At 33.6% G+C, this 24,884-nt stretch overlaps 1 protein-coding gene across 9 annotated transcripts in view; it reads right to left on the minus strand.

Annotated features, from left to right (window-relative positions):
- The window catches only part of LOC104873490 (cytochrome c oxidase subunit 7B, mitochondrial), a 128,481-nt gene that overhangs the window by 13,464 nt on the left and 90,133 nt on the right, over positions 1-24,884 (minus strand). For 5 of the 9 annotated variants that reach the window (XM_010640183.2, XM_010640182.2, XM_010640186.3 and 2 more), the window contains 2 exons: positions 17,858-17,951; positions 14,967-15,097 (listed from right to left, as the gene is read on the minus strand). The exons of 3 other annotated variants lie outside the window; for them this stretch is intronic. The gene's annotated coding sequence lies outside the window, so the exon portion shown is untranslated. The remainder of the gene's footprint in view (positions 1-14,966; positions 15,098-17,857; positions 17,952-24,884) is intronic. One more of the 9 variants, XM_010640189.2, reaches the window with a different exon arrangement.

Below are 24,884 nucleotides of genomic sequence, written 5' to 3' on the forward strand. Positions count from 1 at the left end.
TGTAAGGATACATTTTGGACCATATCATATTTTTCATTTTTCTAATGGTGGTTTGGGCTTGTCTTCTAGTCTGGGTCGCTCTAAACATTTATAATTTCAACATTGTGAATTTCATCTTAATATCTGTGGCCCATCCTTAGAGGCTTTATGATGATTATTTTGAGGTTTTCATTCTTGCATAAAGTACAATTCCTTTTTTGTTTCTTCATTGAGGTTATTGGTATATTTTAGGTAAACAGTACAGTTACACTTATTATTGGGATCTTGTATCTCTACATGACAGGTCTTGGTTCTCATTTTTTCCCCTTGTCCCTGCCCTCCTTTCACCCCCTTCTCCCCTCCCCATTTACAAACACTTCATTTCCATTTTTTCATTTTCTCCTATTTTTTCTTTTCCCTTATTAGCTTTCCACTACCCTTCCCACTTTCCCTACACCTTTCCTCCTATTTCACAGTCTATTATATCATTAGGATCTTATGTACTATTATAATTTATTCACACCAGAGAAACTATTCGGTATTTACATGTGTGACTTATTTATTTCACTTAGGAATATCTCAATATAAAGTACAATTCTGTCTTTATCAGAAAACAGTTTGGCATAAGACTTAAACATAATGAACATCACAAACAATTTATAAAAATTTCTTAAATATATGCTTTTGGCTAGTTGCAAAGACTATGCTGATATATTTAAGTGTATGGGATGTGCAATGGTGTTTTTGTTTGGGGAATTTTTTGTTTCCTGACAAATCACATGTATTGTTGACGTTAAGTAGAATATCTGATGAGAGACATGTCAAAACAACCATTGTGAAAATTTTTTAGGATAACTTGATGTCTATTTGAAAAACGTGTTGTGTTTGAGATTCCCGGTTCCAAAAAGTTTCCACAGAAGCAGCCTGTACTCACCAATATGTATATGCAATGTTCCTATAGGGAGCTTTTATTTAGGGATTTCTGTAATGGTAGAGTTCACTCTTGTCTACATTATGCACCACATATTTGCATTTCATTAGGCTTTTGAAATGCTCATATATCTATCAAATAAACTTTTAATTTGTTTTGAATGCTTTTAATTGCTATACAATATCCTAAATGTAGGCATGAGGGTTTATTTTTGATTTTGGATTTTTCTGCCTTTTCTGTCGTTGTGCTATGGAACACAAATGAAATTCTCTTAATTTATAAAAGGATAGTATGAATTAAATTTTGGAAATGGTTGCGACGGTACTGCTTTTTGAGACAAATAGTCCATTTTTGTTAGAACTGCTTTAACTGTGGTTGCCAAATTACTATGGTTGTCAAATATTTACTTCAGGAGCAAAGATTTTCAAATAATCATATACTTTATGAAAAATACCAATCTGGCTTCTATTTTTGTAAATCATTTAGCCTCTTTACTGTTTTTGTTTCACTCACATTAGCTCTGTTTTCACATCACATTACAGCAGAATATTGTCCTGGATGGAATTCCCTCCCACCTCCTTTTTTGTTTTTTGCTACAGGACCAATGAACAGCTTTCTTACCTAAATTGCTCATCTTTTTTTAAGACTTACTGTCATGTGAAGGAGGGTTAATTGTTTTCTTAAACATTTCTGTAAGGCAAGTTAAAAAGTGCTGAACTTCAATCTTTGGATGATGATGGTCTTTACTAGAAACAGATTTTGCCTGGTATGTCCTGGTACTCTTTAGGGCCTAGTATTAATATCAGTAAAGGAATGTACTTCAGAATAGCAGTACATTTTGTGCAGATGAAGAAGTCATTTTAAGAAACAATGACTTATTAAAATTGCTTTTTGTTTACATAACTTTGAAATTAATGAGATATTTTATTTCTATTTCAATCATAATTTTTAATTCAAGAGTTTAATTATACCAAAAGAAAAAATTGAAAGTTTCTATTCAGATTATTGGAATTAGTTATTAAAAGAAAAAAGGAGGAAGAATCCTGCTGTTGTCAGTGTTTCTTGATTTCATTTTTATAAATATAAAGTGGAATTACAATTATGAAAATTTTAAAGATAGAGGGATTACAATTATGAAAGAAGTTTAAAAGATATAAAATATATGTACTTTTATTTCCTGTCTTGAAGATTTTGAGTTACAATATTATTTTCCAATTATTTCAAGTATGCTGTGTTTTAAGATGAGATCCTATTTTTTCTCCAATATAAACTGTTTTCATAAAAATCTGGAATTGGTTGTGGCCTAGTGCCTTGAGTTTTACAGATTTTTATTTTAAATGCAAGATCCTTTCAACAAAATAGTGTTTGTCATCACTTTGGTACTAAACATTTATAATTACTGTGCAGTTATGCGCAAAAATACATAAAGCTTTGAAATATAATTATATAGTATAAAAGTTAAGATTCCTCACTATGATAGCATCTTAGAATTATAGCTATTACTAGGGCTGAAAAGAGAAAAAAATTTTGGAACAAATAATGGGAAAATCAATGGCAGGCAGGCTTTATAAGCACATTTTTCATACAGGAATTGAAGTAACCTATATTATGAAACTATCCCCTTAAATATGCCTTTCATCCATTGTCACACATTATCTTAAGAGCCTGTATACCGTAACTGGCAAAATACTGGACAAATCCAAAAATTCAGGTAATACACAGTTGTCTCAGCTAAACAATGCTAGAAATTCTCTACATATAACACTGATTTACTTGGCTGCAGTCTCAGATAACAAAAACAAAAAAATAGTTCAAATCAAAAGGGTGAACTATTGTACACAACATCAGACCATTCATTACATATCAGCAAAGAGCAAGAAGAAAGAATAGTGACTCATGGAAAAAAAGGGTTAAGGTTCAGACAACTACTCAAAAAACCTTGTTCACTTCCCAAACATCCACTTTTCTTTCAAATCATACAGTTTCTAGGGCTTTATTCTCTATAAGTCAGGTGTGCAAAGGTCAGTGGCCTCTCTTTTCCCCAAAATGAAATTTTTTTGATCATTCTCTTGATTTCCACTTCAACAATGCCACTGTTTCTTCCCTCTAGAAATCCTCTCTTCGATTGGCTTCTAGGATTCTCCAAGTTTTCTTCCTAACTCTATGGCAAATGTTCTTTACATATTCTTATTCCTCTAACAGATCTTGACATGAAGAATCTGTTCATGGTTCACTCAAAGGATGTTTTCTGATTTCACTGTTTCCAAGTATATTGAACTATACTAATAAATTTAATTATCAAGGGTAGTAGATGACTCTCAAATTATATCTTTATGTTGAAATCTTATTAGTTTCAGGAAATGCATTAAAATGCTCTTTAAACATCTCTCCTTGGAGAGTTCAAAAATATCCATAAGCCTAAAAAATTAACAGGTCTAAATCTCCAGTCATGCTATTCTACCCTCAAACCAGTCCTCATCAGTGTTTTCCATCTCAGTAAACATCACCTCCATCATCTAGCAGAGCTAGTTAAATTCAGACTTCTTCATATTCCCAACTTGCTAACAGTACTGAATTTATTACTGGGTTATTTTAATTTTGCAGCTTAAAAAACTCAGATAAGTCCTCTGTATTGAAACTGACTTCAGACAGCTCTTTCTCTTCACACATTATTCTTAACTGATCTTCCCAAAACAACTCTGCCATTTCCTATTCTCTACCTATTCTCTCACCTGCTAACATGATCTTCTTATGAACAGAACACAACTGTGCCATGTCCACAGATAAAAATTATTATACTGTTCATGTGATGATTTGCTTTAAAAATATTTCACTATAATATCACATTTGGATAAATTAACTTCAGTTTATAGCATAAGGGTGTTTGCTAGCACTATAAATAAACTACCAAATCCACATTTTATGAGTTGCTATTATTCACCTATCATGCAATTACAGACAATATATGAGACAGTGTTATGTAGACTGAGGAAGATTAGAGTTACATTTTATTTATGAGTATTACTCAACATATGTGGTAGACTAGTAAGTTGTATCAAGCTTAAGGCACTTGCACAAATGAAATATGAAAATCAAGCAAGTATAGTAACCTGATATGTTGGGAACAGCCCCTTAGATCTACTGTTTTTGAGTTATTCTGTTGCACAAAAATTATGTTATGTGATTCAACTGTCAGATTGGGTGCTCCTGCTGTTAGAATAGCATTTGGGTTGTTCTGATGTGAAGAGAGTATCAAACTACCTAAGAGACAGGGTAGAGACTTCTGTGAGAATATATTCTTATGTCTTCTTTTCTTCAAGCCCTTTTCTCCTCTGAATTAGTTTTTCTTCCTTCACACTTCATATGGTCAGTTCTAACCCATCACTTTGTTATCAACTCAAATCATCTTCTGAGAGATATTTATATTCTTCCATTTATTATCACCACTACTTAAAAATGACAAATTAGATCTGTGGCAGGCATCATTTGGCATTTTTAAGATAAATTTATTAGTTCATTATTAGTTAATTATACAAAATACTGGATATCATTTGAATTTTCAAAAGTATACATATGAACTCATTAACTGTTGGTGGTAGGCATATGCCATATAATTTAGGCAAAATATGTCCCTTTTCCCTTTACATTAGTATTTTATTCTCATTTAACTTCTAACAGAAAATGTGGAAGCTAATTATTGTCCTAATTTTAGAGCAGATGAAACTGAAAATATTCTTATGCTATGCTATTATTTATCATTTTGAATGCTTATTCAAGCAATAATGATAAAACAGATGAATTTTCTGTTCTTGGACCTTACACAAGTCAATGGGAGAGCAAGTCATTTTTTAACTACATGCCTATATAATTATAAAATGTGAGTTCTATAAAAATGTCAAGTGTTAAAAAAAAAGTGATTTTATATTAGAAATGTTCCTGAAAAAAGGGGGAAAATTCTAAGCAGAAGATTCAACACATGAAGGTCAGAAAGTACAAACAGAAAAATAACAAGTATGACTGGAGCATCATAAATTGGAGGGTACCTAGCACCAGGTAGTTAGGAAAAGTCAGCAGGAATCTTTAATGCAGAATACTGAAAAACCTCAAAGGAAATTGAATGTTATTTATAAACACAAAATATTATTGTCACATTATGTAAACATTTCTTAAAATATTTGTCTACAAATACTGGGGGAAAACTCAATCAAATTCATTGAAAACTTGTCTATAGCAATCTTAGATATATTATTTAATAATGCTTTAAACCTAGAGGTATAAAACACAGAAAACCTACAGAAATGAGTGGCTGACACAGCCTTTGGTGAGAAACTATAAAGAATGATGAAGGAAGTAGGGGGAAAATACAAATAATTAAAATTAGATATTCAACTAATGGGTTTACTGGTATGTATGTGATAGCTAAAGAGAGAATAGATAATAAGGAAGGCAAATCTGAGAAGATAATTGAGAATTCAGAAACAAAACAAAAACTTAAAGTTTTTTTTGTGGGATGTTCAAATATCTCAAAGAGAGATCAGAATCAGTGAATGTACACAAAATAAGTTATAGTAAAATATTCTGAATTAGGCCTCCAAAGAACTTTACTCTTTTTATTACCCTTAAAAACAAAACACTCTGGCCTTTAATTATTCAGTTTCTTGAGCTGGCTGCAAAACAAACAAGAAAATTTCTTGGAAGGTAGGTGAGCTATTTACATAGCAAAATAAATGTTTTTCTTAGCAGGATCTCAGCTCTCCCTCAACCACAGCATTTTTTAGTAAGGAGAAAAAGTATTAAAAAGGATGTTATACTAGCAGAAGCTAGATCTCCTTGAAAAATAATTCCTCTTCTATCTGTATAACACGCTTCACAGAGAAATCAGTACCAGGGGCCACCTAAATAGTAGCATCTAAAGTGTAATATAGTTTGCTGCTGTTCTCATGCAGCCAAGGTATCCATTAAAGAGCTGGCACAGCTTCCACAGGCACATTATAAAATGGTCTTTGCTAAGTACACAATCTCCTCTTCCTTCTAATATAGATTATATTGCTTTAATTGGTCAGTTGTTCCTACTATTTTCTCCTGGTCCCAGGGCAAGTAAGAAAGTTGAACTGTTCCTGGATATTATGGCAATATTCTCTCCTGATGAGGATATATGACTTAGAATTAAGGCTGTAAATGTACTTTCTCCAGGTTATTACTTCCTTTTACCATTTTATGCCTGATACTTGACTGTTTGGACTCAGTATCTTAAACTGCTTGAAACTCAAAGTTTCATTCTTTTGCTCTAGGGAAATACAGATCTCTGCTGGCCAATATAATAAATTGCTTTTTATTTTGCCCTTCTTAGACCTTTGGAAGTATTGCAGATTAAAAATCAAGAGAGCCCAGGAGAAATCAGAAATTATAACTATAGGTCAGAAGTTGTTGAGTTGAGTGAATTATAAAAGACCTTAAAAGTTCACTGTCCATTAAGGAAAAGTATTGACCCCTTTCAGTTCAACCATTGTTTATTCACCTATTTTTAACAACTTTGTAAAACTGCAAGTAAACACATGAACAGAATGATTCCAGGTGCAAGATCCAAAAAATTCTAGTCTTAGCTCTGCAACTTTATTAACCATGAAGCTTTGGGCAGGCTGAAAAGTTCCTTTGCTCTATTTTCCTTTCCTTTTATGTAAACAAAGGTAATATGCTCATTGTAGCCTATGAAAAAATGGTTCATAAAAGGCTAAAATGGGTGATAATGAAATACAGTGCCCAGAAGACAAAAAAGGGGTTTTAATTTTTTCATTGCACAAAGCAAACTCTGTTGATAATGACTCTCCCCTTATTTTTTCTACTTAATCATATCCTTAATGAGAATAGGGACCCTTTTATTTATATCTGAGTCTGCAGGACCAACAGAGTTCCATAGACCTGGAGCAGTGCCACCCTGCACATGAGGGAGCTGACCTTGAGCGGAGCCTTCCTCCATGTCAGAGTGTAGACCTGGAACAGGACCCCCATCAAACACAAAACATGAAAGAGCAAAACCATGAAGGAGGAGTGGCACCGCAAAGTGCAGGGTAGAAAAGACAAAGAGAAACCAAGAAACCCACCATGGATCAAGACAATGTCTGGGGAGAGAAGGGAGCAATCAGATCCCAAGACATTTGACATTAAGTCCAACAGCCTATTTGAACCCTGGCCTGTGGTCTACATCTAGCAGAGTACAGAAGGCTGATTACAATCCTCATCTATTAACAATAGCAAAGAAATGCCTTGGCTTGAACAGTAACCAGAATTTGGGGACAAGGAACAGAAGAAAGGGACCTCTAGTGCAAGAAGGGTACTTCAAAGAGCCATAGGCCCTAGAGCTAGGCATAGGAAATCACACTAGCCTGGATTCTAAGACTGTAGATCATGTACATTCCATAACTCAAATTTTTTATTGACTCACTATTTTTTTATTTTCTTATTTTGTACTATTTTTATCTTTCCTTCATTGATTTTTTTCAGGGTTAGGGGTTGTTTCCCATTTTATTTTTCCCTCTTCTTTTAGTTTCTTTTATCTGTTTTTGCTGTCTTTTTTCCTTCTTTTTCTTGTTAATTCTTTCAACTAGCTGTCATCTATCACTATTAATTTTCCTTTACTCTTTAACATGACTTTCATCTTGGTTTTATTTCCTCTTCATTTCCTATCAATTAATTTGTCAAATTTTTCTTTTTCCAAAATTTTACAAATTTTGCTTTTGTTTATTCTCCAGTTCCCCAACGCCTTTTACCTTTACTACTATTACTACTAAACTTTATTAATCTCTACTATTGTTGAATAGTGTACTATTTTTAATAGAGGAAAAGTTGTTCCATTTAGCAGCTATTTATTGTAGGTTAATAATGTATCAGTATCAGGTTTGCCTTTATTGGAAAGCCCTGCAGTAGACCCTGATGTCCTGCTCAGTGCTACAATACAAGGCAGGAAGGAAGACATGGAGACAGAGGCAGGGAAATGGGATGACCCGTGCTCAAGTCAGCAAAGGCTTGAACAAGCAAAAGCCCAGGTCAACCAAAATTGTTGATATTTATTGGTGACAAGATCATTGTTCCTTTGGGGTGAGGAGGCCCTGTGTGTTTGCCAGATACATTGCTGGCACAGGCAAGGCTTGTAAGAGAAAAGACAAACCATTCTTGTGTTAGGCTGGGAATGGAATTTGGGTAAGTTACTCTGACCTCGGCTGTGTGTTATCTTATTATGCTTTGGTAAGACTTACTTCTTAAAATAAGCCAATTACAGGTTTAACACTTTACAATCTGCACTGTTTACAACCTACTTTGGGCATAATTAATGAGGGGGTCCTCCACAGTCTTAGTGTTCATACTATAATGATAGATCTCTTTTCTATGGACAAGGTGATACTTTGTTGGTCCTTTTTTGTCACTATTCAGCTTATTTTTCATGCTATCATCCATGCTGATTTTATTACTATAGCTAAGGTGTCATAGCTGGTGCTATGAATTTATTTTCTTGAGGTATATCTAGATTGCCTATATCTAGGTTACCTAGAGGTCATTTAAAATACCATGGTCCTTTCAAGGAGAACTGGGTACTGAAGCAAACATGGTACAACTTCCCATCCTAGTCACTGGAGGGGGTGACTGGATCTTAAGACAGAGGCAAGGGACAACACTTAGTAACACCCTGAAAATGACACTGAAAAGTAGATAAGAACCCCAAATAGCCACAGTCAGAAAGTAACCTCCCCACAGCACATCATGATCAAAATTCTGGAAGTCTAACACAAGAAAAGAGTATTAAAAGCAGTTAGGAAAAAGTAATAAATAACTTACAAAGAAAAATCCATTAGAATTAGAGCAGACTTCTTAAAGACCAGGAGAGTTTAGAGATTCGATTCGAGAGCCGGGGTAAGAGAGCTAAAATTGAAGTGTTTCAGGTCCCAAAAGGAAACACGTCGCAACTCAGGCTGACATACCCTGAAAAACAATCTTTCAATATTAATGAAAAAGAAGGGATTTGCATGCTAAAGATTCATGATCACCTGACCAGCATCCAAAAATTGTCAAGGATACCCTAGAAAGAGACAATGAAGCTAACAATGATAAAATGTCTAATAGAATGAATACACCATTTAGAGTGAGCAGAGAAGCAGAAAGGAAAGACAGGGAATCAACAACAGAAATAGCTATCAGTAATAACTTTCAATGTTATTGGTCTCATTTCCAAGACAAAGACTGACTGGTCTCCAATCAAAAGACACAAATTAGAATAGATCAAGAAATAAAATCCAACAGTATACTGTAAATAGGAAACACATTTAATTCAAAATGAAATTCAGAGTCTAAAAATAAAAAATGGAAAACAATATTCTATGCAACGGGAATCCCTATAAAAGCAGATGTGTACTTAAAAAACAGCAGATGTAGCTCTCTTCTATTCAGACAAACTGAATTAAAGGCAAAGATGATCAAAAAAAGGCAAAGAATATCACTACATATTGGTGGTTAAAGGAAGAAACCAACAGGAAGAGGTAAGAATAAATATGCATCAAACACCATTGCACCCAATTTCAAAACACAAATACTACTGGACATAGGGTAAGCTAGACATATATACAATTATAGTAAAGGACTTCAATACTCCACTATCACAAATAAATAGATCAATTAGGCAAAAAGTGAACAAATAACTAGCATTGAACAAAATCTTCAAAAAGATGGACTTAACATCTATCTAAAAAGTGTTCTATACAACAACAGAATACACATTCTTTTCAGCAGTAAATGGAGTTTTCTTCAAAACAGACCACATACTAAACAATAAATCCATTTTAAGCAAATGTAAAAGAACTGAAATTATACCATGCATATTATCAGACCACAGTGTAATGAAGTTAGAAGTCAATGACAAAAGAAAACACAGAAATTATGCAAATGCACGAAAACTACACAATACATTCTTTACCAAACAATGGGTTTGAGAAGAAATCAAGAAACGGATGTGAAAATTTCAAAAGCTAAATGATAATGCCAGTACAAGATGCCAGAACTTATGAGACATAATGAAAGCAATCCTAATAAGGAAGTTTATACCTGTGAATGCCCACATCTTAAAAACATATTAAACTTAAATGAAGAATTTCATGAGGGATCACAAATTCCTACAAAAACAAGAACCATCCAAACTCAAAGCTAGCACAAAGAAGGAAAGTATAAAGATCAGACTAGAAATCAATGAGCCCCCCCAAAAAAAATAATTCAAAGAACTAAAGAGTCTAAGAATTGCTTCTGTGAAAGAACAAAGAAAACAGACAAACCACTATGCAATCTAACCAAACAGGAAAAGACATAATCAATGCGATTAGAAATCAAAAAGGTGAAACCACAATGAACACCGTCAAAACAAATACCATTATTAACAACTAGTTCACAAACCTATACTCCAATAAATTGAAGAATTCAGAAGAAATGGCTAGATTTCTAGATACACGTGAATTATCAAAACTGAAACTAAAGATTTAAAAACCCTGAACAATCCAGTGACAGACAATTAAATTGAGACAGTAATAACCTACAAACTAAGAAAAGCCCAAGTCTGGATGGCTTACCTGCTGAATTCTACAAAGCTGCACGGAAATTCTAAGAGCAACACTCCTCAAGTGTTTTAATGAAATTGCAAGAAAAGGATTATTCCTAAAGTCATTCTCTGATTACAAAACCAGACAAAGATCTAATCAACAAACAAACAAAAAACAAAACAAAACAAAAACTACAGTGGTACCCCGGTTTGGTTCATGAACTTAATTCATTTCATGATTCTGGAAACAATGGCCATGTTAGTCTTGATTCAGAGTTCATGAACAAAATCAAAATTATGCCAAGCATTTCTGTTTGCAAACCAAATTGTTTGCAAACAAATACTTGTGAACCAAGGTACCACTGTATAGACCAATCTCTTTAATGCAAAAATCCTCAGGAGTATACTGGCAAACAAAATGCACTGAATCATCAAAAAGTTCACACATCACGACAAAACAGGCTTCATCCAAGCAATGCAAGGATGGTTCAACATACACAAATCAATCAATACATGTAATTCATCACATACACAGAACAAGGACAAAAAAAACACGTAATCATCTCAATTGATGTAAAAAAGCCATTGACAAAATTCAACAGTCTTTCACGATTACAAAAAAAAAAAGAAAATGGGTGTAGAAGGAACTTATTTCAATATGATAAAAGCCATTCATGACAAACCTACTGCCAATTTCTTAGTATATAAGGAAAAACTGAAAGCTTTCCCTCTAAAACCAGAAACAAGACAAGCATGCCCTCTCACCATTCCTGTTCACTATAGTACTTAAACATCAGCAATAACAATGAGTCAAGAAAAAAATAAAATAAAAGATATGTACTGGAAAGGAAGAAGTTAAATTATCATTATTTGCAGATGACATTATCTTCTACATAGAAGATCCCCCAAGAGACTTTTGGAATAGCTAAAAAAGTAAAATACAAAATCAACACACAAAAAAATCAATAATGTCCTTGAATACCTTCCCTGAGAAAGAAATCAGGTAAAAATACCATTCACAATAGCACCATGAAAAATTAAATGCCTAGAAGTTAAGCTAACTAAGGAAGTGAAAGACCTTTATAATGAAAAATATAGTATTCTGAAAAAAGAAATTGAGGAAGACATCAAAAGATGGAAACATATGCCTAATTTTTCGACAGGCAGAATCAATATAGTAAAAATGGCCATTTTTCCAAAATAGGTATACAGATTTAACACTCTCTCAATCACAATTCCAACAGCATTCTTTAAAAATTGTAAAAAAAAAAAAAAATCCTAAAATTCATTTAGAACCAGAGGAAATCCAGAATCACAAACACAATCCTTACTAAAAAGAGCAAAGCAGGAGGCTTTGTAATCCAAGATGGCACTTGTACAAAAACAGACATGAGGATCAACGGAACAGAACAGAGGATACAGAAACAATTTCAAACACATTTAACCATCTGATCTCTGACAAAGGGGCCCAAAGCACACACTAGAAGAAAGATATGTTCTTTAATATATGGTTTTGGGAAAGCTGGCTATCCACGTGCAGAAGATCAAATATTTCTCACTATGTACTGACCTAAAAACAAAATGGATCTAAGAATTAAATGCTAAAACAGAAACACTTGCCAGGTGTGGTGGCAAATGCCTGTAATCCCAGTATCTAGGAGGTTGAGGCAAGAGGATTGATTCAAGTTTGCGGCCAGCCTAAATCACACAGAAGAAACTATCTCAAAACAACAAAACAAAACAACAAAATAATCAAAACCCAAACACAGACACAGACACCCCCCCCAAAAAAAAGATGAAACACTTAACCTGCTAGAAGAAAAGACAGGTAAAACTTGAAGTCATAGGCATAGGCAAGGACTGAAAAAGAACTCCACTTGCACAGGAAATAGTTCTGAGAATCAACAAATGGGATCATATTAAATTAAAAAAGCTTCTGCACAACAGTAGAAACAACAGAATGAAAAGATAACCTACAAAGGGGAAAAACTTTTGACACAAAGCACTCATATCTAGAATATATAAAGAACTAAAAAAATCAGAACTAAAACAAAAGACCCAATCACAAAAATGGGCAAGTTAAATGAAATAATAAATGGCCAATAAATACAAAAAATTCTCAACATCCACATCGCTGCCCATTAGATAAATGTAAATTAAAACAACAATAAGATTCCTAGAAATACACAATATACCAAGACTGAGTTACATCAAAACAAGAAAGCTGAACAGAGCAAAATAAGTAAGGAGATGGATGGAATAAACAATAAAAACTTGCCAACAAAGAAAACAATAAGCCCTACCAATTTCACTGGTGAGTTCAAACACTTACAGAATTTTTCTCAAGATCTTCAAACAAATGCATTAGGAGGATAAACTTCAAGCTCACTTTATGAGGCAGCATTATCCTAATACCAGAAAAATACACTACAAGAAAAGCAATAGATAGGCTAATATATCTAATATTACATAGAATGCCAATACCTTTATCAAAAACCTAATCACCCATATTCAATGTCACATTACATACAGCAAGATCAAGGAACCTACTATGGAAATGTAAAATGATTTAATATACACAAATCAATAAATATGATATATTACATTAAGAGTGAAGGTTTAAAATTGTAATAATTTAATGAATACAGAAATGGTACTAAAAAGGTAACATCATGTCATCATAAAAACTCAATAAAAGAGGGTATAAAGAAACACTACTCAATTTATTAGATTATATACCATATGTCCAGATATAATATCATAATGATAAAAAGCTGAAATTCTTACCTGTAAGGGAGGAAGCAAGATAGTGACACTGATTCTCATCAATTCTACCCAAAACAGTACTGAAAATTTTAGCCAAAGCCATCAAGCAAGATAAATAAATACCTATAATTAGGTAAGAGGAAGTAAAATCTCCTGTTTACAGATATAAAAAAACATATACAGAGAAAACCCAACAACTCCAAAAAACTGAACTAATAAATTCAGTAATATTACAAGATACAAAATCAGCATCCAAAGAATAATCAGTTGCATTTCTATACAATTTTTTAAAACTCCCCAAATAAAGATTTAAAAGCATAATACTATTTATAATAACATCAGAAATAAATAAAATATTTAAGAATATATTTAACCAAAAAGGAGAATGATCTCTACATTTTAAACTGTAAAGCACCAATAAAATATATTGAAGAAAACATAAATACACTGAGAAACAACTTGTGTTCACGGGAGATAGGAAGAATTAAAATGGTACTCACAAAGTGACCTATGCAGTCTAACCCCTGTCAAAATTCCAATGGCATTTTTCATAGAAACAAAAAAAAAAAACCCTGAAATGTGTATTAAATTACAAAAGGTCCAGAATTTCTAGATCTATCTTGGACAAGAACAAAGCCAGAGATACTGTATTACCTAATTTTTTTCTCTTTGAGGCAGGGTCTTGCTGTGTAGTTTAGGCTACCCTTGAACTCACTATGTAGCCCAGGTATCCTCAATTCCGTGGCATTCCTTCTGCCTCAGCCTCCCAAATGTGGGGCACCATGCCTAGTGGTATTACCTAATTTCTACTACTTCATGAAGCTATAGTTATCAAAACAGTAAAGCATTAGCACAAACAAACAGAGATACTAGAAATAAATCCACACATATACAATCACTGAAAATGGGAATGGGAAAATTGATTATCCACATGTACGTAAAAGAATGAAATCGGACCCTGTTTTCAATCCATATCCAAGATCAACTCAAAATAGCTAAAGACTTAAATAGCAAAAAGGCAACCATCAAACTATGAGAAAAACTTCATGACATTGGTCTCACAATGATATTTTGGATATTACTCCAATATGACAGCCAACAAAAGCTAAAATTAGAGAAAGGGATTTTGTTAAAATAAAAGGCTTCTCACCAGCAAAGCAAAGAATCAATACTGGACAACATAAGGAATGGGAAAGAATATTACCAAACCATGCACAATATGTATAATTCCAACAATTCTAGCCAAAACAATAAACTCACAAAGACTGAGCAAAGGACCTGAACGTATTTCATGGACTGTGACATTGTTTAGTGATATGTTTTAACCAGATAAGGTCTAAGCTTAATTTCATGAAATACAGTTTTTAAACAGCTATAACTTTATTTTAAGTAGAAATAAGTGTCCCCTAATTCCCTTATTCCATTGTTTTCTTTGATCTGACCTTGATTTTTGCTGTTAGACTGATTTTTCAGTATTTATGTTAGATGGTTAGAATTAGTTTCTACTATCTCTGATTACTTTACCATCAAAAGACTCACCCTTTATATATTTTCTATAGCTACCATTCCTTCTTGCAAGGGGCCTCAGTTTTGTGATATTCTCTGGAAATGCTCTTCTTACTTACCTTGATTAGCAACACATTTACAACCTGTTATTTTCTATCTGCTCTTTATCCAAGGCTTCCTTCATCATTCTGTGCTGGATTTGAAATTTACCTGACCTTGCCCTCAACTTCAGATAAATTATATCCTTTGCTCCAGTGCTCCAGTTTGATGTAAAACAACAGCTTTTTTATTCTAAGTCTTCTGTGGATAGTCTACGTGTTGCATCAGAGAGCAGAACTTTACTGTAAAAGGAAAGTGATATGGTTGTATCTTTCTATTAGCGGCCTAATTTCTAGTCATCTAATTCTATTTCTAAAGTTATCATTTATGGATACTGATAAATAAGTTCATGTATTATTCCCCTGGGGTTTGTTTTATAATATATACTTTATTCCTCTTTCATACGTCTGTTTTATTTCTTTCTCTTTCTTTTTCTTTCTTTCTTTCTTTTTTTGTGGTACTGGGGATGGAACTCAGGATGCAAGGCAGGTGCAGTGCCACTGAGCTAAATCCCCGGCCCATTCTGTTTATTTAACCCAAGTCTCTTCACCCAAATGTTGCTAGGCTGTGGTGGCAGCTGATAATAAGTACACCTGAGAGCAAACAGACAATTTTTTCTAAGACTGATCTTGCCTCAGAAACAATTTAAATATATCAGGGATATAACTATTGTAATTTATGTTTTCTTTTTTATGGTGTTGTAATTTATTTATTTAAATTAATTAATTTCTTGGTACATTTAAGGTGTACAATGTAATGATGTTCATCATTGGAAATGTGTATCTTTTTTTTCTCATTGAGTTTATTGGTACATTTTAGGTATACAGTACAGTTACATTCATTATTGTGATCTTGTACCTTTACATGACAGGTCTTGGTTCTCATTTCTTCCCCTTTGTCTCTGCCCTCCCTTCCCACTTATATTTTCAACACTCAGCCCATATCAAGGCATTCTCCAAACATTTTTGCTTATTTTGAAATATAAACATATGCTTTTAGATTTCAAAAAGATAATTCACGTTTGCAGTTCAATGAAACAAAAGTTGCTATAAATTTTAGTGTTCACATTTGTAACCTCAACTACGTGACTATCTCAACAGTAGACATTGTAGATACTTTTGTGTGATGCTTAAACACTGTCAATGTCCCAATTTCTTATATTCTTTACCCTTCTACTGGATTCACAGTAAATAGAAACATTTTGTAAATGCTGATAAAACTGCTGCATCCTCGAGACTGGATATGATGTGTCAACAATCTTACATCACATGGGGGAAATTACCTAATCTTAAATGGAATTTTAAAATACTGAAATGTCCTAAAATGCATTCTGTAACCTTAAGAGTTATATTTATAATGAATTTAAATTAGTATCAAATGTCAGTGATAAGTTAATGAGGACTGAAAAAGTGATCTCTGTATTTAGCAATATGAAAGCTTTCATACTTGGACATGGAAATTTCAGGTGTATGCAAGGGAATAAAAAACATGAATATTCAAGTAAAAAATAGAGAAAAGCAACTGGATATAGTCATATAGGTAACTCATGAGTAATTCTCTTTTAGCAAAGGACCAAATAGATGACCAGATGAAAGGGAAAGTGAGACAGAGAGAAAATTGGAAAAATAACAGCATATATGTCCTCTGATTTGGAATTATCAAAAAAAGGAGTAAACACTAATGTAGAAATAAAAGGGGAAATTGTTAGAATAAAGTTGTTGGTAGATTAAAGAAAAAAGGGAAGAGAAAAAAATGTGAGATAATGAAAAGATGGAAATAAAGTGTTTGTAGATGGGGAGGGGAGGAGGGGGTGAAGGGAGGGCAGAGGTAAGGGGAAAAAATGAGAACCAAGACCTGTCATGTAGAAGTACAAGATCCCAACAATGAATGTAACTGTACTGTATACCTAAAATGTACCAATAAACTCAATTAAAGCTGAAAAATAAAAAAGAAATGCTGAATACAAAAGAAGGCACTAGGTTAAGGCAGCGTGTGTATGAACAGAAATTGCCATGTAAATAGCTCCAGTTTTCTCAAGAAATTCATAGAGCTGTACAGTTAAGAAGCAGGCAGCTAGGGAAAAACAGAATATAATGGTAAAGCTTGACACTGAAGGGCTTTAGCTCCTGATTCAGTCCATAAGTCTGTGACTTTAGGTACATACTAAACTTCTCCAGGCCTCAATTTCTTCAAGAGTAGATGAAAATAATACTGCCATCTTCTTTTATAAGTTTGAAAAGAAAGATTAAATGGTATAATATATCTGTCTTCCTTTAACAAAATATAAACCCCATAAAAGCACTGGATTTCCATCTTTTTTTTCTTTTTGTTATTATATTGTGCTTGCCATATACTAAGAATTCAGTAAAGGTGAGCTATTATTATTATCACCAGTTAATTTTAATAACATTCTTGGTTTGGATAGAAATGATTCCTACATTGATAAAGACAAGGTTCATTTCTCTTTAACTGGAATGGATAAAATAATTAAAGACAATCAAGTATAGAAATTACAGTTTTAAAATCATATTCTGCAATAGTTATTTTGAAATTTTAAATATTCTTCCTCTAGGCTTTATGAATACTAGAACTATTCCTACCACCATCAATTCTGTTCATATTTGTTCTAAAGGTAGTTGACGAAATTTATACTATACAAAAATCACCTATTTTCATTAATGTAGCTGTTAATATATAGTAATAACGACAATAATATATTTGGAAAAGTAGGCTATTTTTGGAATTCTCTTTATAGTATTTTATCCCAGTAATACTGCAATTGGGGCTACATTTACACAGATTTTCAGTTTCATTATTTTTCATGACCACTCAACCAAGATATTCACTGACTAGTAGAACAAGAAAATTAAACACTGTGTATCAAATTCAAACAATTTTCCATGATTACTCTCAAACCGAAAAATATGCATTTGATACTAATGCATGATATGAAGCGCGCAGAGTCAACAGATATTTTAAAATATAGCTTACGTCCTGCATACCTAATAACATCAGCTGCTAATCCACTGAATTTGATACATCAATTAGAACTATCAGCATTGGCCAGGCATTTAGCTCAGTGGTTCCCGCCGCTGCCTGCCTTGCAAGTGCAAGGACCCGAGTTCGATTCCCGGTACCAAAAAAAAAAGAAAAGAATTATCAACATTAAGGTATGTGCTAGGATTTTTAGGATTTATTACTTGAACTAGTAGAATAACCAATGAAACAATTTTCATTTGCAGTAATTTAAGAGTCTTTCTTCCTAATTTATTCAACTGACTCTTACCAAAAAGTCTTTTTGTAATGAAAGCACTTTTCAGATTCAGTAAATTTTCATAGTGTCATATATTTTAAAATACAGTATCAAATATTAACACATGTGATGTTACTCCTACCATGTAGAGACTGGAAATATGTAAGGTGTGATCAAAAAATGAAGTGTATGTCTAAATTTTAAAAATAATTACAGTAAAAGACACTAATGTTCCTCAAAATACACTTGACTGTTCTTACCACTTTCTGAAGCAATTATGTAAGTCCTCTTTCATGACAACAGCAGTCCAATGGAAAAGCAGACTCATGAAAACATCACTGTTCCTCATTCACCATTATTAACCAAAACAGGTCGGAGGCTGTCACTTAAGGCTCTTCCCCAAAGTTAAAATGGGCACGAAACAAATAATTGTGAAGCAATTCACAACATTCAGAACAGTGCAACTAAAGACACTCATGAAAGAGAAATTCTGTAACCTCTTCAAACAACAGCAAAGGGGCCAGGGATTTAGCTCAGTAGTGCCGCTGCCTGCCTCACAAGGTCAAGGTCCCAAGTTCGATCCCAGGTACAGAAAAATAAAAGCAAGAATGATAGTATAAGTGTGTTCAAAGCAAGGGGGAGCATTTTGAGAGATTAATCACATTTCATCTTTGTAATAATTGTTTTCAAAAATTAAACATTTACTGTATTTTGTGATTAAATCACATATCTTCACCATTAGAGTGTGGCTTTTATCAAGAAGACATAAAAAGTCATTCACCTTAGAACCCCATAAATGTTTACTGAATAACCAATACTAGTTAATATTCATTTAAAATTTATATGCCAAAGAATATGATTAGAAATTTACTTACATTATGGTATTTCCTTTTTTATTAAGTTTATTGGAACGTTTTAAGAATACAGAACAGTTACATTTATCATTGGGATCTTCCTATTTCACATTGTCAGTTATACAACTTGGATCTTATTTACACTTAGTTTTTCACACCAGAGAAGCTACATTATGGCATTTCTTATTCAATTCCAATACCGAATAGTATCTCTGGTGTGAAAAGCTAAAATAGTACTCAAGATCCTAATGGGACAATTAGCAAATAGGAACAAAAGGACCAAAGGTGTAGGGACAGTGAGAAGGATAGGGAAGGGGGAATAAGGGAAAGGGAAAAAAATATGAGAAAATGTAAAAATGGAATTAAAGTGTTTGAAGGGGGGTAGGGGAGGGGAGGGTGAGGACAAGGGGAAAAAATGAGAACCAAGACCTGGCATGTAAAGGTACAAGATCCCAGTAATGAATGTAACTGTATTGTCTACCTAGAATGTACCAATTAATTAAATTTTTAAAAAGGCAATGTTTTTCCAAAGTCACAAATCAACAATCTAATATGCTTACATATATGAGTGAAATTATATAGTATTTTTCTTTCTGTGACTGACTTATTTCAGTTAACATAATATCCTCAAGATTCATCCATGTCATCGCAACTGGGAGATCTCCTTTTAATAAGGCTGAATAGTATTTCTGTGTGTGTGTGTGTGTGTGTGTGTGTGTGTGTGTGAGAGAGAGAGACAGAGAGAGCGAGACAGAGAGAGAGAGAGCAGCAGAATTTGTTTATGCATTCATCCCATTACTTAAGTTGTTTCCATATCTTGCCTATTATAAATAATGTTTCACTGAACATGGGGATATTAATATCTTTGAAAAGTGGTGATATGATTGGCTTTGGGTACGTGTCCAGCAGAGGAACCAATCGGTCATACAGGAGCTCTACTTTAAAATTTTTAGGAGCTTCCCTACTATTTCCCATTTGCTGCACCAATCTATATTCTCACCATCAGTGAGCTCCCTTTCCTTTTCACCCTCAACAATATTTACCGATCTCTTTTTGATAATAGACTCTAACAGACTTAAAAGTATGGAATCTTAAAAATGATTTTTAAAAACGGAAAATTCATAAGTGTAGTAAGAGGACAGTTGTCATGGGCTGTGTGGGGCAAGGTAGAACAAATGGAAAGACGGAGGTCAGAAGATAAAAACTTTAATTATATTTAAAATATAGAAATATGTTTCATTATAATTATCCTTGAAGAGGCAGCTATAATTTTAGATAAATTTCAATATGACAGTATAGGGTGTCTCCTAACACTAGAAAAAGTTCATCTTAATAGTCAATAGATATGCTTACTAACAGTTTATATCATATGTTCAACTATATAGCTATTAGAAAGACTTAGTGGGCCAGAAAGGGAAAGGGATATAAGAGATGTACCAAAAAGCAAAAGTAGTAGGTGCTACAGACTAGTTCATGGCTGCCTAGCATTTACTATATACTAATATATTAGTCTAATAATACTCTTCCTGAACCACCTGATCTTAAAAGTAATCACATTTGCCAAATTAGTCCAAATGTATCTAGATAGATTCTCCTCTTTAGGAAATATTTGTCTTGGTATGCACACACATACACACACACACACACACACACACACACACACACAAGCTGCAAGTATTTAGACTTGAATGATCATTCATATTCTCATTCTCAACCCCAGGAAGGGTTTGGTTTTCAAAGGTTTTGGGTTTTTTTTGGGGGGGGGTATTCCAGGGATCAAACTCAGGACTTTGCACTTGCCAGGGAGGTGCAGTGCCACTGTGATAAATCCCTGGCCCTCAAATTTTTCTTTCAGTCTTTTCCTATTTATCCTATTTTGGCTTAGTCCTTTTTTCACTAGTAAAGTAAGTCTAAATAACTTGTTAAGTCTACATGGTAAATAATTGTACATGATACCCCACTATGAATGGGTTACTCTGAAACACTAGGGACCCCAATAGATAATGGCCCATTGTGCTTCTTCTACTGTGAGGACAGATAATTTGAACTGAATATTTAAATATTTAGAACATTCCATAAGCCCATAATCAACGACTCTAACAGAAATGCAACAAGAAGGAAAACAAAACCAAATCCTTAAGTGCTTTGGAGACTATATATTGTTCATTTGTGTAAATTAGCAAAAGTCCACTATAAGTAACCTATAACAAGGTAGCTGGTTGATCTCTTAAAAATATTTTATTTCAGGGCCCTCATGCTTATTAAAAATTTAGGGTAACTAGTTACAGTAGCAATAGCTTGGACAGTCTCCTTGAGAAGAAATTAATATTCTTGAACATATGTATCATTTCCATATTATGCCACTATTGTGACACAAAAGCCTTATTGTGCCATTTTGTAAATAAGATCCCTAAATCAACTCTGGGTTCAGTAAGAATAAATACATCTACACAAAGACTCATTCTATCTTTGTTTACTTAAAACTTTCATTAAAGCAATGGTGTTACTAATGGAAACTCATACACACTGGGCTCATTCCATAAGGTCAATTACCACTTTGTTTGCAAAGGATATGACCCAAACTCAAATTCACTCAAGCTGAAAACAACTCTCATTTACATAACTGGGAAGACTGGAGGTAGGGCCAAAATGAGGTATTAAATAACCAGACATTATCAGGACTCTGAAATTGCTTGCTTTGCATTTCTCTGTGGTTTCCTCATTTTCATCTAAAGATGGGAACTCTCTTTGGCAGAAGGCCTATTAGAACATTATTTCTTCTAATTCCCAATGTCTGTGTATAGATTTTACAAAAAGCTTCAACTCTGTCTTAGTTTCTTTTCATTGCTGAGAAAAAACACTTGGCACCCAACAGACAAGAAGGAAAGGTTTATCTGACTCAGTTTGTAGAGATTTCAGTTCATAGTCAGCTGGTTCGAAGGCCAAGTATCATGGCAGAGGGGCAACGCAGAGGAGAAACAGTTCATAGCAGGCAGGATCAGCAAGTGGCAAGAGACGAGCAAAAAAGGGCAAGTAGCAATAGCAGCTTCTTTCTGTCGCTTTATATTCTATCAAAGTTACCCACCTGAGGGTGAGTAATATACCCAGAACTATTCCAAAGCAGTGAATAGATTGATTTAGTAATCACACACCCTTCATCCCAGCATTATACATTCTAGTTCCGAGCACCTCTAAAAAAGTTCTACCTATGACTGCGGGGGCAGAGGGGCATCTAGACACAAACCATAACAAATTCATTTGTCTTCAATTATGTGTTCTTCTCAGGCACAGCCAAATGTCAGTTTTGTTTCAATTCTGCTCCACAACCCAAATGGTTTTGTGAATAACAGTCTCATCAGAACTACACAGAGCAGGAAGCAAAACAAAAATACAAAGAAGAGAGTAATGATATCAAAGAGATACTAGTGACACAAAATCAAACTGTGCATTACAAAAGCAATACTATTTTTGTACATTTAAGGACTGTAAAAGTTTTTTTTTTTTCATTGAGTTTATTGGTACTTATTAAGTACACACTAAAGCTATATTTACCATTGGGATCTTGTACTTTTACATGACAGATCTTGGTTCTCATTTTTTCCCTATACCCCTACCCTTCCTTTACCCCCTCCCCCTCCCCCATTTACAAAGTCTGTTTCCATTTTTTCCTTATTTCCTTTCCCCTACCCTTCCCACTTTCCCTTCACCTTTAGCCCTTTTCTTTCTATTTCACATTGTCAGTTATACAGTTTATATCTTATTTACATTTTTAGTGTTTCACACCAGAGAAACTATTCGGTATTTACATGTGTGTCTTATTTATTTCACTTAGGAGTATGGCCTCAATAGTAATCCATTTTCCTATGAATGACTCTAGTTTCTCATGCTTTATGGCTGAGTAGTATTCCATTTTATAGAAAAACCACATCTTCTTTATCCAGTCTCCAACTGATGGGCAATTGGGCTGTTTTCAAGTTTTAGTCATTACAAACTGTGCCATTATAAACATGGGTAAGTATATTATCACTGTGCTATGGATTCTTTTAATTCATTTGGAAAGATAGCCAGTAGAGGGATAGTTCAATCAAAGGGAACCTCTAATCCTAGTTCTTTGAGGTATCTCCATATTGATTTCCACAGTGGTTGCACCAGTCTGCACTACCGCCAACAATAGAGAAGAGTTCCTTTCTCCCCACAAAGCCGCCAACATTTGTTATTGGTTTATTTCTTAATTGCAGCCATTCTTTCTGGGGTCAGGTGGAATCTTGGTGTTGTTTTCATCTGTACCTCTCAAATGATGAGTAATGTTGAACTTTTTTTATATATTTATTTGCTGCTTTTACTTCTTTGTCAGAAATGTCTGTTCATTTCAGATGCCCATTTTTTAAAATGGGTCTTTATATTTGGGGGCCCTGATTTTTTTGAGTTCTTTTTGTATTCTAGATAATAGTCCTTTGTATAAGGAGCAGCTGCTAAAATTTTTTTCCCACATTGTAGGTTGTCTCTTAGCTCTGTTGGTGGTTTCTTTTGCAGTTCAGAAGCTTTTTAATAAGATGAGATTCCAGTTGTTGATTCTTTGTGCTAGTTCCTGTGCTACTGAGGATTTATCCGTAAAATCTTTTCCTATGCCAATGTCTTTGAGAGTTCTGCCTAACTTATCTTCCAGCAAGTTTAGTGTTTGTAAAAGTTTAGTCTTAATAGAAAAACTGAAAAAATTTAGAAAAGGATCTCTGTGAATCATTTTCTATACTATTGAAAACTTAAGTAGAAATTTCAATCTTAACCTAAAACATTCACTTCTGTTACAACCGGGTGCAATTTTTATGACTCAAAAACATCTTACCAATAAATGTTGACTGCACACTTTATATTTAAAGTCATCTAAAAGTGCTGCTTATAACAGTACTGTTTGTATAATATCAATAATTATCAGTAATTACCTCCTTGATCCTGATAGAGTTTGTAATCATATTTCACTTCACTGAGTTATTTTCTTTTTATTTCTTTATTATTTAGCCAAAAGTGTTTATCTAGAGGGACATTTAGTTTACATATGTAAGTTATATAAACAAATTTGGTATGAAACTTATAAGAAAAACACAAAGTATTCCAATAAAACTTTAGAATCTGGTTTCATTATTCCAAATAATTTGAAGTATATAATAAAATTTCTCAGAAAAGGCACAAAATTTATCACTTTCCATTCCATGCTTATATAGCCATTATCAGGTATATTCTCGGTGAAGAGGGCTCCAGTTACCTGAACAGTAAGAGAGCCGATGATACCTTGTTGAAGAAAGTTTAAGCTACTTTTGGTGTGAAATCAACTTTAAAAACTTTAGACCTAACACACTACCTCCTTTATTAAAAAATCTACTCATTAGGGAATGAGCATGAAAGAGCTGAATATTTGACAGTTTTATGTAAATTCCTCAACTGTATCTTTCTAAAAATCAAATTTCTTCCTATTAGTCCCTTAAAACCCCTTTTTCCTTCACCCATTAGTTTATTCTAACCAACTTTAAAGCAAGATCAAGCAGGCTAAGATATAATGAGAGAAAGGAAAGAAGAGACCGGGCAGGCGGTGGGTAGTAAGGGTAATCTTCACATAACAGCATGGGTAGGGCAGAGGGGAAATCTGTTAATACACAGCTGTCCAGCCCAGCAGCAAACACGGCCCCTTCATCTGACATGATAACACTCCGTTTAGGGAAAAAGAGAGGATACAAACAGAAAAACAAGTCCATTTTCTGGACTTATTTCTCAGAGTTGGTAAAGAAATATAGAAAGAATATGCAAACTGCCCAACAGTAAATGCACAATACATGGAAGCCAATAATTCTTTCTGAAATTCAAAACTGCTCGTTTTGGTTTTATTTGCATGGTTAAAAGGAAATATAAATACCGTGAAAAAGCGCAAGT

This window comes from Fukomys damarensis, unplaced genomic scaffold (genome assembly GCF_012274545.1).
Source record: "Fukomys damarensis isolate Sample0158 unplaced genomic scaffold, DMR_v1.0_HiC HiC_scaffold_35, whole genome shotgun sequence".
Taxonomy (NCBI): domain Eukaryota; kingdom Metazoa; phylum Chordata; class Mammalia; order Rodentia; family Bathyergidae; genus Fukomys; species Fukomys damarensis.